Source organism: Podarcis liolepis (genome assembly GCF_965112155.1).
Source record: "Podarcis liolepis genome assembly, chromosome: 5".
In the NCBI taxonomy this organism is placed as follows: Eukaryota; Metazoa; Chordata; class Lepidosauria; order Squamata; family Lacertidae; genus Podarcis; species Podarcis liolepis.
In genome coordinates this window covers 52,566,495-52,582,649 of record NC_139556.1, presented here as the reverse complement: position 1 = coordinate 52,582,649, position 16,155 = coordinate 52,566,495, and the positions used below count along the sequence as shown (strand labels likewise).

General features: G+C 38.4%; 1 protein-coding gene and 1 long non-coding RNA gene across 4 annotated transcripts in view; one reads left to right on the top strand and one right to left on the bottom strand.

Moving 5' to 3' along the window:
- The window catches only part of ATRNL1 (attractin like 1), a 494,510-nt gene that overhangs the window by 405,544 nt on the left and 72,811 nt on the right, over positions 1-16,155 (top strand). The window lies entirely within an intron of this gene.
- Positions 1-16,155, bottom strand: part of LOC310707722 — a 48,703-nt gene that overhangs the window by 5,119 nt on the left and 27,429 nt on the right. Inside the window, exon 2 of the long non-coding RNA XR_014526693.1 lies at positions 4,847-4,924. This is a non-coding gene — a long non-coding RNA (uncharacterized lncRNA). The remainder of the gene's footprint in view (positions 1-4,846; positions 4,925-16,155) is intronic.

Here is a 16,155-nt window from a genome sequence, read left to right as displayed (position 1 = left end):
ATAGAAATAATGGCTTACTTAAAGCAAACCTGAATGAATGGTGATCGGCTAGTGAAAAGTGGCTTTCTCTCTGCCTTTCTTGAAACCTAGTGAAATGTAGAGCCCATCTGTTTTGCTTTTAAAGTGAAGCACATTTCAGGCAGCTGTTCCTATCTCTTAATTTATCTAAACTAGATGTGTGTTGTTCCAGAGTACTCATCTGACAAATGCTTTTGTTGTTCTATTTGTCTGCAGCTTGTATCAGCAGCATCTAAAGATGCCAACCTCTGTTGATATTTCCTTAACATGCATAACATCTTCTGTCTTCTCAGGACCCAAAGCTTTAACAATTGCATTTTTCACTGTTCTTCAGAATGTACAGATACATCTGACCGATTTGTCTGTATCTTTTGTTGAAGCTGATTCAAATAGTCTGTGTAAATGGTTTGGGGGGGAGGAGAGGGAGTGAGACAGAAAGAAACAGAAATGCCAAAACCTGGGATTATATACAATTCCTCAGCATGTTGTCCACTTCCTTAACATTTTATGCCAGCTACAAGAGCAATTAGCCCATACAGTTTATGGCTATCAGATACATTCAAAAGTTTTGTCCATTAGTTTTCTAAGCTTATTATATGTGATTAATGGAACAGTTCATTTCTTGCTTTGTTGATTACAAAACAACATTCCTTGCTCAACAGAATAATATATTTCTAGAGATATTTTTTTTAACATCAAGTTGATGCCTGTAGGTTTCTGGTATATTGTGCCCGCTTTATCTAGAAATGGACATTTTGCATCTTTATTCTAAAAAGCTCCTTTCCTTTTTTTAAAAAAAGATATACATTCTAATACATTTTTTAAAAAATAAAATGTCTATTGAAGTTGAAACTTCATTTCAAGAAGCACTGCACTTTGTTTAACTCTATTTTTTTTAGTATCCAGAGTTACTGAACCAGACTTTGCTTAATTAATAACTATAGGATGTGAGGCAGTTCCAGTGCTGCTTTTTCTATTAACTTGCAATTTCCTTTAGGAAATGAGTAAACTGAGAGGAATGGTTGCTGCAAATAAATGCAGCACAACTGTAAATTGCCAAAATGCATTTAAATAAACTGAGAAACATGGCTAAATAGAGTCTAAGCTCTGATATCCTCACTTGTCTAAGATGTTCTTTAAAATGATGGTAGAGGAGTGGGAGAGTATGAAGAATTTATTGTTTACCTGCTCTGATTCTTGTTTCTCCAAAATGTAAGTGCTAAAGATAAGCAACACAAACACCAGTTCTAGCCCAACACCACACATTATGATGTTACAGTGGCTACAGGACTTCATAGCATCTCTCTCTCTCTCTCTCTCTCTCACACACACACACACACACACACACACACACAGAGAGAGAGAGAGAGAGAGAGAGAGAGAGAGAGAGAGAGAGAAATGATCCAAATATGAAGGTTCAGGGAATAAGAGGCTAAAGACAAACAATAGTGCAAATTCCAAACTATATTTAAATGTGTGATAACGTTGTAGTGACTTGCTGTATTAAAGGTGTATCTGTGTAAGTTGTTGCTTTGTGACAGCCAGTTGTTGTGCCAAACTATTTAACACAGGAACCAAACTATATAATACTGTGTTAGTAACTATGAAAGATTGGGGACATAAACCAAAAGCCACTCTGTTCTACCCCATTTTATAGGCCAAACTAAGAAAAAAGAAGTCTAAAAGACTGAAGGAAAAACATTTTTGTGTCAGCCAGATCTCCACTACTGTGGATTTTCAGAGATTCTGGGCCTTTAAAAAACAAACAAACGGGGTCTGTCCATTGCTTCTGTTAATCACAACTTATGAATACAGTGGTACCTCAAGTTACAGACGCTTCAGGTTACAGACTCCGCTAACCCAGAAATAGTACCTCGGGTTAAGAACTTTGCTTCAGGATGTAAACAGAAATCGCGCGGCAGCAGCGGGAGGCCCCATTAGCTAAAGTGGTGCTTCAGGTTAAGAACAGTTTCAGGTTAAGAACGGACCTCCGGAACAAATTAAGTTCTTAACCCGAGGTACCACTGTAGTAATGAATAGCTCTGATAAATTACCCAATGTCTGCCTGTCTTTGTTTTCATAAGTGGGAATGAATCATTCTGATTTATTCTCATTGCTATTTATTTTTTGTCTTTCATATCAAAATATAGTTACCGGTATTTCACTAATTCAGATGAAAAGGGAAAATATGCAAGGAAAGTGATAATTAAAGCTGCACTGTATAGAAACAGATATCGGGGTAATTCAAGGGGCAATTCAGAGGCTTCTCATAATTAATGATAAAGGCATCATCAACAGGAAGCAATAAAAATCAGCAGGACTTGGAAACAGGAAACTTTTCAGCTAAGCTTACTAAACCCACATCCCCAAAATTGCATGGTTCCCAGTTAAGCTTGCTTGTTATATAATAAATGGTCATGATTAAATCAACACTGCCTTAAAAAAAGATAATTAGAGTCTTGTAATTTATGGTTGTGTGTATGTGCGCCTTAATATCAGGGTTTTATCATTTATCTGAGCAGCCATGTAAAATGTATTTGTATTTTGCTTAATTTTAGCAGTATGTAAGCACCTAATTGTTTATGTACCTGAAATTACTTCTTGTTCTTGATTAATATGTGGTAGTGAGTTCATCTGAGTGTGTCTGGTTATTAAGGTTGCTTTATTAAAGTCACGTTTTAATTTCCTGAGTTAATTAAAGGTTTTTGTTGTTTTACAATCTCCCAGTTTCTGTGATGGTAGACATTGTACCTTTTTATTCATTCAGTTTCTTGTAATTTATCACAGCTGTCAATAGACGTGTTGAACTATTTACTTTGCATTTGGGTTGTAGTGATGTATAAGTGAAACATGCAGTGTTATAGTGACAAATTGCATTTGTAAATGGGATAAAATGCTTATCTTTAGTTCATATTTTAAATAAGTTTTGCAACTTAGACATTTTTAAAAGTCATTCTAAGGCAAGCTGTGTCCCTCTAGATGTTGCTGAACTGCAACTTACATCACTCCTACATCACCCCTAACCATTGGCCATGCTGGCTTGAGCTAACGGGAGTTGGAGTCTGACAACTTCTGGATGGCTACAGTTTCCTCACTTTGTTCACCCACCATTGATTTCCATACTAAATTGTTGCTGTTCATAAAAATTCTACTTGTTTCCTTATTTATTTCCCTTTCATTTATTTTGTTATTCCCATTCATGTTCATTCTCTTTTAGCAAACTTTTAAAAAAGCAGAAAATAGGGACCTGATTATGGTACAATCAAGAACAGAAAGTTGACAGGGGGAAAAGCAAAATAACAAGTTGGTGAAAAGATGAAGTCAATTCATAATGTGCTAGGATATCACAGAGCAATATGAAATAGCTGAGTGATCTCAAGTTCATTGTAGTAGACACAGTAAGCATCTTTTAAAGTTAAAATTAGCCTTTTTTCTTTTCTCAGGCTTTGGTATCTGATGATTTGGTCAGATGTGAACCAGCTGAATTTCTCACAAGCTTTTTGATTTTAAGATTGCTTTTAAATCTTTAGAAATAATCCCATAAAAGCTGTTCAATGCAAATCGTTTGAAGAAACCTTTGCTAGAGGCAGCTTATAGGATTTTATAATAACAGACAATATATTAGCAGAGTTGAGTAATGTGACAAATAACCTGTCTGAATGAATAAATCAATTTTATACGTTGGATATCTTTCACAGAAAAAAGGCATACAGAAAAATCTGAAGATGCTCCCAAAGAGTTCTGATCCTAGATTGCATGGATTGGTTAGCAAGAGGAGCAATATCCTTAGAGCCAGTTCTGGCAATATTTGAGTGGCACTTGGTTGCAAATTGTTGCTTGCATCAGGTTCCTGCCTCGGACTGGGTTGGCTGTTTTATTATAGCAACCTGTTTATGCAAAGCAATCCTATGCTTATTTGTAAGTTGTACTACTTTGATAGGTAGGAGTGTGTACCCACTTTGGATGAAACCTGAATCCCGAACCACAGCAGTCTGCTTCAGAGTGATTCAGGCTTTGTTGGAGGTGAAGCAGGGTTTCAAGAAAATAGCTTAAAGTGTTGCTCCTGAAGTCTCATTTGGAAGACCCAGGCAATGTCAGACTATTTAGAAAGATTACATTGCCCCTCTAAGCTCTCCATATAAGGAAAATAACTGGAGGGCAGATGGACAAGGAGGGGTGTACAGTGGTACCTCAGGTTACATACGCTTCGGGTTACATACACTTCAGGTTAAAGACTCCGCTAACCCAGAAATAGTGCTTCAGGTTAAGAACTTTGCTTCAGGATGAGAACAGAAATCGTGCTCCGGCGGCGTGGCAGCAGCAGCAGGAGGCCCCATTAGCTAAAGTGGTGCTTCAGGTTAAGAACAGTTTCATGTTAAGTACGGACCTATGGAACGAATTAAGTACTTAACCCGAGGTACCACTGTAGTTTTCTGACTTGAGAGCTCTAGCTTGCAACTAGAATTTTTCCACCCCAGGACTCTCTTTCCTTCCAATCATAGTGCTCTCAGAAGAGCTAATAGAAGGAACAGAAAGCACCCCCCCCTGAAAACCCCCTCAAGCTGCCTTTCATTCAACGAGGTCCTTAGCTCCTGAAATTTTATGCACACTATTTTCATAAAAATTTCCCTCAAATATAAATTTCCCTGTTACTTACCTTAACAACTTTCTTTCTCAACCCCTCTGCCCCCTGCAGCCACCTTTCAGATTTTTTTTCAGGTTAAACCTAGGGGCATGTCTATGATGTATGTCATTTTCAGATAATGGCCCCCTCAAAAAATAAATAAATAAAATAATAAATAATTTTCCCCAAACTTTAAATACTCACCTTGTGCAAAACCACCTGCACCTATCTCTGTGGAATTTGGTAATCTTCATTCACTATGCCTGCAAATTTCATCCAATTCTTTCAAAAAAGTAAAAATGTTATAGCCATTTATTAAATTCCTCATGTAAGTCAACAGGGAGACATATGAAGTCTCAGATTTTCTTCAGAACTGATATGAAGTGTGCCATGCCTGAATGTTGTCCAAGTCAATCAACTTGTTTTCTAAACCAGTGTGCAAACTAACCCTTGTCTTCTGTGTATCTTGTCCCTAGAATTTATGCCCATTAGTCACTGTCACAATTATTAGTTTTCCGCCCAGATTAAAAAGTGTTACTTTGCGTGATTTCTCCATATTAAAATATTGGGTGGTATTCAAGTATGGGTAAACTCATTGAAATTAATTAACATGGCTAAGTTGTTCTTTAATTTCAGTGGATTATTCCGAGAAAAGCTTAGTTGAATATCACCCATTTTATATAACATATGTGCATGTTTTTCTTACATGTAAGTTGTTTGGAGAGCTTCAGATGACAAGTGAATAATAAGTTAAACAATAAATAAATGAAATGTAAAATCAGCTTTGCAGTGATAGAAATTGTTTCACAACAGAGCAGTAACTACATTATTAGACTTGATATAGTAACACTGCCTCAAACCTTTCTTGGTCTGTACCTATTGCTTCTTCTTCTTTTATCTTAGCTTATATTGACCATTAGAAATATAAACAATAACGGTTGTGGTATTACGGGAAAGCATATGCTGGGCATATGGCTCAATCAGACAGTGATTGCTCAAGTGATAGCCAACAAATAAGGGTGAACTTAAAGGGTACCTTTTGGGGAGCATTGCTGGATTTAATGTGGCCACCCACTTGCCCTTCTGGTTCTGCATGAAATTTTTCATGTGGCCTATGTCCTATGACAGGCACAAACTTGTTTCCAATGTCTTGTAGGTAACAGGATATCTCAGGTAAAGCATCTTCCCAAATGTCCACATTGGAATCATAGTAAATAAAACCAGGCATTGTGTAAAACATCCTTTTACAAGTTGGTAAGCACCATTAACTCTGATTTGGACTTCCTAATCAGTGCTGCTCTCCTAGTGCTCTTGGACTCCAACTCCAAATGCTCATAAATGAGGGAAGCTGGAGCCTAGCTGTATCTGAAGAGCCACAGGTTCCCCATCCCTGACCTAGAAGAAAGATTCCAGATAGTAAATATTGAAATAGCCATTAGCCATCCTTAAATGGGAAAGTATATGAAGGTTAACCGGCAAATTGTTGCTCAGTCTAGATTCTAAGCTTTAATGTATCAAGGGATAACACAGCATCTTATGGGAAGAGATGTTGTAACATTCTTACTATTAGAAGTGTGTGTGTGTTTTATACACCTCAGCAACTATGCTCTTTTAATAGGAGGTTAATAGCTGGTCAGATAAGAGGAGGAAAACATATCGCAATGTAATGATAAGGAGTTAGCACAAACAAGGAGAATTGCCAAATACAATTTTGGGAGGGAAAGGTAACAAAATATGCAAGCCAAAACCTGCTGAAAAGGAATGATTGAGGATAACACCTTAATAAGATAATGGGAGTTTCAAAGTGGAAAACAACTCCAAATATGGTGTGTCCAATTGGAAGGCCAGGTAGAGTGTCCACAAGCTGTTCACGCATAGCTTTAGCTAATAATATTGCATAAATGATACGGGCACATGGATTGCATGTATTTACCTGATAGAAGAAGAGTGTATATGAAGAGCCTAAGGGCATGTACTGTTCTCAGACCATTCTTGTGGCAATAGCCTCGTGGCTGATCATTCAGAGGTGCCTTAATGATTAATAAATCTCTATTGAGCCTACCTTGTGTACCTGACTCCTCTTTCCTTAGAGGCTTTTGGCTGTCTACTCCAAGGAAGGAACCCTAGGATTTTTCCTAAGATTACCTATTGACTTCTGGGTAAAGGATTCATACACATTACAGGTTTAGATCTCAGGAAAGTGGTCTTCAAATCAGATAGACAGAGAAAGGCATAGAGAAGACAATTAGATTTAATTAACAGGGAATGTCTACAACCTGTCTGTTGTGTCTTGGTAGGAAGCAGAAAGAGATGTCTTTCCATCAGGAACAAGAAGTGGGCCGTTGCAATCTCTGTCTAAATATAATATTTCACACCTGTGAATCTTCCATTACTTAGATAAATGAGAAATACAGGTATTTTTATAGTAATTTCAACTGGGTTACAATTGTGTTGTGTTTTTTCAGCAGAAGTCAGGAAACAAAAACAGACTTGTACTGTTCAATCTATGATCATCAGCAGGTTGGGCTGAATAGACAGACATCTGTCAAGATTGTGGCAGGCTTTTTATTTGTTCCTCTTTTAGCTTGGTTTAGAATGTTCTTTGTTTTCCTTTCATAGCTGTCTTTCTGACTTTGTTGACTAAGACTGCATTCTTTGCACCTTACTCCTTAATTATAGTATGATGTGGGACTAATTAGGTGTAATACGGTGCTAGCCAGGAATTGGCGTAGCAATTACATCATTATAATCACTGTAGTACATCCATTTAAGCTTTTAATATCTTTACATACAGTGATACCTGCCAAGTTTACACAGGTCTTCTTTCTTCATGGACACAAAGCATATTCCACAAATATGAGATACTTGCATACTCTCACCCTTCTTTCACAAAGGGCAGCTGGACTTTAGTATCCTGTAACATTTTAATAGCTGATGTCACTACTGGCAAAGGGAACCTACTATTGAGAAATAGTCCTTGTTTTGAAACTGGGCACATCTGAAGGGAGTAGCTGCATACAAAAATGCCTATACAGGCAGATGTATAACAAGACTGAATGGGGTGGAGGGGTTTTACTAGCTTGTATGAAGGCTTACCAAAGTTGGTATTCTTATCAGCATTGCAACCCTATAATATATATCTTGTATTTGTTGCAAGTTGCTAACAGTCACCATTAATTTCTTTATATTAGCACAATAAGTAACCCATTTCAACCCCCCAGAAAAGAAATTTAGAAGTATGAATAGTTGTACTAATCATAGTAAAGGCAAGTCATCCTCAAGGACTCCATTCTGGAGTTAGAGCAACTCTTAATTTTTGAAAATAAAAGCAGTCACAGAGATCATGTGGGTGGGGGCCGTGCAGTTCAGGTGTGGGGATGAGGGAAGGAGCAGCTGCAGAGATAGGATGGGGGGAGGAGGAAGTGGATTCACCTCCACTGCATGGTTTGAATGGGAGGGGATGTGGTGCATCATGCTTCCATCAGTGGGGCAGCCAGTGGTGGCAGCCAGTAAAGATGCACAACTACTGTGGCTGCTACAGCTTTCCTGCTGACTGAGAAAATCTGCTCCGCCTTAGTGCCAGAGGAAGGTAGTGCCACGGTGCCTTGAAGTGAGGGCAATCAGCTGTCCTGTTCTCTGTCAGCATGAGGGGAGAGCAGCACCTCGCAACTGGCTGTGCTGTTTTCCCTCAGCGTGAGCACAGCTCAGATCAGCAGCGTTATCAGCTGAGATAATCATGTGCCTTGAAACTGGCCGCCCTGCTCACCCTTGCACAAGGAGTGATATATCGCTGGGTATTGCCAGGTCAAAATCTTTATTGTGGTGTGGTTTTGAAACCAATTTTGACCAATATATTGAAAAATCGCACAGTACTAAAACAGGCTGTAAAATTTGTGATACAATATTGCCTTGCAAAAATGACAAAAGTTTAGTTGTGGGGGAGGCAAGGGATGGAGCTGCAGGCCCCTTGGGTGTGTTCTACAGACCCCTAACTGGGAACCACTGGTAAGAGTTCCCTTCAGTAGTGCTGCTTCACTTTCAGGATTTGGCTGAGAGAGCTGCTGGGTACAAGACTGGCAGAGAGATTTAAGTCAGGGGTAAGGTAGAGAGTGGGAGAACTTGGCCAAAGTTTAAAAAGGGAGGGGAGAACAAGATTTCCTAGAGAGCGGACCCCATTTTCTGGCCATACATCTGGAGTAGTGGTACAAGTCTCTTACATACATTCTACAGTTTTAGATGATCCATGGAATATGGGCAGTACTTATAGAAAGCCATGGACTGTACAAGGCTCTTTTATCTAATAAAAAAGGCATTCTTTTATTTGAGACTCCTTTGACCAAGTTCTAAAATGACTGCCTACAACAAACCATAATAAAATTAAGGTATGTTTCCCTTGAAAAAGGAACATTTCTAGCATATTTTATTACTTTCCATTATTGAAATGCATTACTATCATCACTTATAATAGTTATGGAATGCATCACAGTCTCTGTTAAGTGCTTAGAATCAGGAAGTGCCAAAATGTTTTAGAACCATGATGTTCTCCCTTAACAAAAATGCCTTTGAATTAATTAAAAAGGATATTAATTCCTATTTTGACTGTGGGATTCTTTCATTCTCAGATTAATTTCTGCATTGCAGTGAAAGTGGTATATCCCCAGAAGTACAGTACAACAACATATTGCCATTAGTAAGCCACTGGTGAAACCATATTATGCAACCATTCTGTTTACAGCTGCTTAATTAGAGAACTAGCTGAATCTTATTTTTAAAGGGAAAAAGATAGGTGCAAATTGGCTATCACCTATAGTATCTACAGGAGTATTCATTAATAAGATGAATTGCAAAACAATTTCGTAATGTGATATATAACTATTAACATCTCATGCTTGTTCAGCACTTCATCGGATGAGGTACAGCAGATTAAGGAACCCTCAAAGGATTGAATTTATAAAAAAGAATGTAAACACTATTCTTATACCAAAAGCCATTTCTTATCTTGTCCTTATCTTTATTTACTTGTTGAAAAGCTTTTCTGATTTGCCAGGAAATTAAGGCAGGTAGCAAAGGTAAAAGTAAAATACAGATTTAAAGAAATGACCCCCGTTAAAAGCAAACTCAGCTGGTGAGAATGTAAGCAAAACAGTCACCGAGAAACAAGAGGGGGTATCAGCATGCTCTACAGAACCCCAAGGTTTGCAGGGTATTTAGGTGAGGAAATCTAATAGGGCCCTTCACCCCACACCTTGTCACAAAAAAGGCGCAAAATATGGACTGTGTTCAGTGGCCCAAAAATGCTGAATGTCTGTGGAACAGTAAGGAATGGAAAAACAGCAGGGAAGGCTAATTGAATATATCAGGAAAGGGGACATACCTGGTTTGCTGGAAGCCCAAACAGGAGCATTCCAGACCATAGGAGCCAATTCCAGGGGGCCATTGGTGCGTGGGCACCCACAAAGTCAATGAGAAAAGCTGGCAGGCAGCAGCAGTGCTGCCTCTGAAAGAGAAACAGTTCATCTCTGCCCTGAGAACACCCAACTCAAATGTCTTCTGGAACAAGAAAGTATTCAGATTGCGACAAGACCAAAGAGCAAAGGGGCTTCCTGGACGTGTGAGTTTGGGATACAATGCTATAGCCAAGCAGATTCTGTCCTGTATGTTCCATCAAACTATGAGGGAACACAGATCTAGGCTTTATCCAAAGTCCAGAGATAGAGATAGAGAGAGAATGAGAATGAGAAGGTAGGTTGCTATGGAAGTAAGGTGGAACTCCTATGAAAGAATAACCTTGCCTGCCATGATCCTGCTATTTATCCTCTACTTGCAATGAACAATGGTTAGGTAAGTGGTTGGGTTGTTTGGAGGATGGGGGAAGATATAATTGGGTAATTGTCCCAGCTTAGATTGTGTCAGAAAGCAGAATATTTGTAGTTATTACACTGATTTATTTGATAACCCTGATACCAACCATCTTCTTGGTCTAATGGTAGCCATCTTAGCTTTAGCATAGGACTCGGCTAATTTACGTAACAACAGCATACAATGTGCAGCACAGGTCTCAAAAAGTGAAGTGAAAAGAGGGCAGGGATCAGATAGGAAATAAAGCCACATTATTTAACAAATTAGTACAATGTTTCCTGTTGCCCATGTGCACTTTGTCAGTGTGGCAGGCATAAAGCCATAGGCAGAGACTGAAATGCAGGTCATTTTGTATGGGCATGGTTTCTCTGAAGTTCCCATGTGATCATCCCTACCTGTCCAAAGCTGGTGCTGAGAGCACCTTTCTCCTGCCCAATCCAATGCAGAGAGCTTTGTAGGTGCCCCACCTTGCTTACTGGACTCTTGGAAGGTCATGCAAGAGCTTCCATGAGATCTCAGACAGCCCTTCCAGAGGGGGGCAGTTCCTACAATCCTGCCCCTTTAAAAAAACCACAAATCTGCAATCTTCATAAAGCTGTGATTGTGTATGTAAAGTCAGCATAAGATGAGCTCTACCTATACGTAATATGATAGGATTAAGTTGCATGGTTCTCTTCAAGGAGGTACCATTGTGCAGTTAGGCTTCAGAGATAATGGGAATTTTACTATAACATTGGCAACCTTTTGCTCCTCTGTATGAGAGAAATGTCTCATTGATTTCCTTTCTCTCATCTACGGTTGAATAGTAATAGCTTTTCTATAATACCCAAATGTATTTTTCTTATAATCCACTATGGATAAAGAGTAAGGTCTTTCAATACTAATGATACTCTTAGGAACAAAATGTTATAAAGGATAAGACATCAACCTTGGGTCTGCCTTTGGATGGTTGAAGAGCAGGAGAAATGAAATCTCATTTATGCCTCCATCACTTTTGCACATGTTTTTCCAACATTCAGTTGCCTGCAAAGAGTATAGTATTTATAGCACAGAGTAAACACTGCTGAATTTTTCTCTTGCCAAAACATATTGCCAAGTTTGCATTTTATAGTCCTTTACTGATTTTTTTTAAGGAGAGTGATTTACTTTGCTCTCCATTTTTTAATAGGTATATGTGTATATTTGTTGATCTTAGTACTTGCCAGGCATGCACCTCAGCATCAGGTACATTTGATTGCAACCATCCATTCAGACTCCTCTCTCCTTTGCCCATTCCCATTATACATGTAGTCTCCCTTTTCCACTCTTTCTTTCCACAACCAATGTCCTCCCTAAATCCCCAGCTCTCCCTTCTGGCAGTCTCCTCTTCCCTATTTCTTAGGACCAGATCTCCTAATGCACTGGGAACAAATTAATATCTGGAACTATGGCCTCACAATAAAGTGATTTAAAAAGCTGCTGTTCTTGATCAACAGCTTTGGGATCAAGATCTGTGTTGCCTGCTGAACGATCATATCCATTTTCTTTGTCATAAATTGGATAGCTGGAAATTCCATCTATTTGTGCTAGAGTATGACTTTTATAACCTTGCTGGAGTGAGACCTGTGTAAGCGATTAGAAGTCATCGTTCTATGGTTAGTATCTGCAGTGTAGTTTGTAGAGGGAAATGTCCAGACTACCTTTATCACTGTTCTGTGTTGTTCTTTTCCCTAATGTTTCAGTGAATTCTGGAAATGGAACATAATGTACTTATTTGATATAACTGTATGAACCCTGAGGATAAATATGCCTTTGACAAGAGTGAGTTAGCTGTGGCAAAAGGGAAATTGGCCAGAGAAAGGGAAATTAGCTCAATTCTCCCTTCACTTTGGTGGCAGAATTTTAAGAAGCCAAGGGAGAGAGGCCTCTCAGTAGATCACTGTTTCTGAATAGATAATAATGCTAACCTACCACATAGGGGGGGTTGGAGTTTAATTAATTAAAGTTGTAAATCACTGAGAGAGTCTCAGCTGGTAAACACTGCAGTAAAGAAATGCAAAAACATCGACAATGTTCAAGTTCATTCTTGAGAGTAAGCTGAAAATAAAATGCTCTATTGTACTAGGAATGGCTTTAAAGGCAAGAACATTTAGTGAGAAAGCAAAGTGAAAATAAATAAATCTGATAGCCAACAGAGATCCCTTATCCAGTTTGTGAACAAACATGCAGTTGCAATATTTTCTGAATAATATTTCCCCTGAACTATAGATTTTCCTCCAGTCAAAGCATTTGTGTAATAATTTCATTAATGCTTAAATTATTCATTGAGTATTTTTTCCTTTCAGTAAAATAATTGAGCCAACAAAAATGGTATTGAATAGTTAACAATTACTGTAAAGCTAATAATTTTGGGCAGGAATTCCAATTGTAAAGAGCCCTGAAAGGTGGACACTCGGGGGGGGGGGAGGGACTGCAGCTGTCTAGCTATCTTGCAGCTCCCCCAAACTGCTTAACAGACAGTAACAATGAGAAATCAATAGTCTTTTGTTTATCCTTGCTTGGAAATTTGAAAACACAGCAGAGTATGGTAGGATTCCAAGCCCATGTTTGGCGAACTCTTGGAAAGATGCTGAACTTCCCAAAAGAGCTTTAAATTTCTTCGATGAAACATTCCAACAGCTCTCCAGTGCAGTGTCATCATTGCACCCATGTTATAGTGGGAGCAAAAGCCAGGTAAACCAGCAGAAGAAAAATAGAATTGCACAGTTAATATTTCTTGCATTGCAGGTATTAGGACCACTTATTTTCCTGTTCACTCTTTTCCTGTGAAGTTTGATTCTTTTGGCGGCGGTGGCGGGGGGTGGGGAACAGACCTCTTAGAGTTGCCCCAAACCATAGAATGTAGCTGTGAGGATTTGAGTTTGCCCATGTTAATTGCATCAAATCAACTCACTTGATTGCTTACGTACAAAGCAATCATGTTTACTCTAGTTGGTGTTCACCAGATAAATACAGTGTTAATAATGTGATTAAGAATTAATTTTTACATTAGTGTAAATTATCATTATCTGCAAAGGGGTAATTTATTCTGCTGCTCAGGGACTCACTTTTATTTATAGACAAATTGTGATAAGAATAGCTTTCTGATGTTTTCGTCTGGCGACACGGAAGTGATTAATGCGTAGTTATTTGCATTCTAAGTACTTTGTGGATCAGATCAGTATTTGTGCACTGTGTCAAATTTTATTCTGCTCATGTCAAAATACTTATTACTGCTGACAGGTGTAACATACCCACATTAATTCCTTTATCCAATTTTCTAATTGCTTTTTTGGCAAGAGATGGCAGCCATTTAGTCTTTCGTGATCTATTTGTCTTTATGGCATAATAATGCACTTTTAAAAATTAGATGCACCTAGCTTTCAAATGACTGCCCAGAAAATAGATGACCAAGTACTTAAATAAAATGGGTGTTCTTTTTCTTGGAATATAAATGAATAGAGAACATTTCACACATTTAGCTCATTCCATTTTGTGATGATAGTGAATATTTTTAAAGGATTTTATTAATCCTTTTTTATCTTTACCGGAATCTAGTTGCATACTGCTGCAAAAAAAGGAACAGAAATTCATTTGTCTAAATGAAATCTAGCCTTACCCCAAAGAACTAATCACTATCACTGATTTTTTGAGCAGAGCTATGCAAGCACAACCTATGTTTCTACATTGGTAGGAACAGTACAGCATCCATCTCAGCATATGTTTCCTTTTCCTCTTAGAGAGCCATGCACGTTGCCCCTAGCTGGATCAGGACAATTTTTTTGAACTCAGTAAAAATGATCTTATATTCTTAAAGTCCACATTCTAGTAATACCTTAGGACCAATGAAAAAGTCAAGAAAATTGTGACAAGCTTTTGAGTTTTCCCGCACTCATCATCAGGTGTGTGGGGTGAATTGTGGGGGGACACAAACAAACAAAAGTAGGGAAAAAATGGTTTGATATTGTAGCCAGAAGGTTTAGCTCATGGACTAAGTTCCAAGAAGGTGATTGCAAGCAGAGTAAGTATCTGACAGGCGTTACCATGTAGAAAACATGTATTACTTTCCCCCACCTAGGAATCTGACCGGTTGCAAACCCCAGGGCAAAAGTGGGAAAACTGTGATCGTCCAGATGTTTCTGGGCTAAAACTCATTCCAGCCCCAGCTGGCATGGCCAGTGGTTAGGGACTGTTGTTATTTTGATTAAGATTAAATGCAATATTAAAACCAACAACAAAAACTCAAATCAAATACAAATTAGGATAACTGTTGGGTTTATAAATTGTTTGCTGTGGCTTATATGAGTTTTAATGCCACAGACACCATGATTTAAGAAATAATTGACAGTGCAAGAAAATTAGATATATGCTTAACTGTCACTTACTGAAATCAGTGGCACTCAGATGTGCTTAACCTTTACTGGACGGTATCTTATGTATTTATCTCCCCCCACCCCCAACTTTTTGTAAGCTTTATTCATTCAGGCCAACAAAGGAAAACAGGGAGGACACCCACCCACACCCAGTTTATTTTTAAGAAGACATCTGTTTCCTCTATATATTATCCACTCCAAATGGTTTATTAACTGTCTCACTGTCTTCGGCTCCCCCCCCCCCTTTTCTTTTTTGGCACACCATTAACAGCTACTTCTTCTTACTATCCAAAATGTGACAATTCCAGCAAATAAATCACAGTTCTTAAGTGCTTTGGGTAAACAAGCATGTGCCTTATCTCTCCCCCCAAAAGCTGTGGAAAGTGTATGATAAACTGTACATTTCAAAGAATGTGTCTTGTCCCACTGAAATAACTTTGATTTATGGTTTTGTATTTATCTTTAAACAACTGACAAACCTAAGGGTATCTGAATTATTATCATTTGCTCTATGCTGCCTGGGTCTCTTCCTACAAACTTGAAATGATATACACTAAGATTGCACTTCTGCTTTTCCAGCCTTAACGTGCTATAAAACATTTTCTCAGGCAAAACCAGAAAATGCTAGATGTTCTTGATTCTGATGAAGTTCAGTTGAAAATTGTTAATGGTAATACCATTTGATTCAGTATATGTTATCAGAATTTTATTGACACAAAATTAAAATAGCAAAAGTCTCTTAAGATTCTGTTAAGTTTTAGCAGTTGAAAATATTTTATTGATGTGAATTTCAAAAATCAAGAGCTGTCTCTCACATATCTATACATCCATTTTTAAAGGTAAAGGGACCCCTGACAGTTAAGCCCAGTCGCGAACGACTCTGGGGTTGCAGCACTCATCTTGCTTTACAGGCCGAGGGAGCCGGCGTTTGTCTGCTCCGCAGACAGTTTGGTCATCTGGCCAGCATGACTAAGCCGCTTCTGGCGCAACGGAACACCGACACAACAGCATCACACTAATCCACTTTTGTCTTACGGGTGGGAAACCAGTGTCTCCTGATCCATAATCATAAGGGCCAAACTACCCAGACATAGGATCTCATAATCAGATCTCATAAAGTCTTTTAATTTTGGTATTTTACAAAACAGGGACTTGTAAATTTCCTCCGCAGCCAGTAAGCAGGTGGTAGAGGGTAAATTGTATTCGGGAATCAACAGAGACTAAATGGATTAAGGAAACATCTCAACAATGCAGCGCTGATTT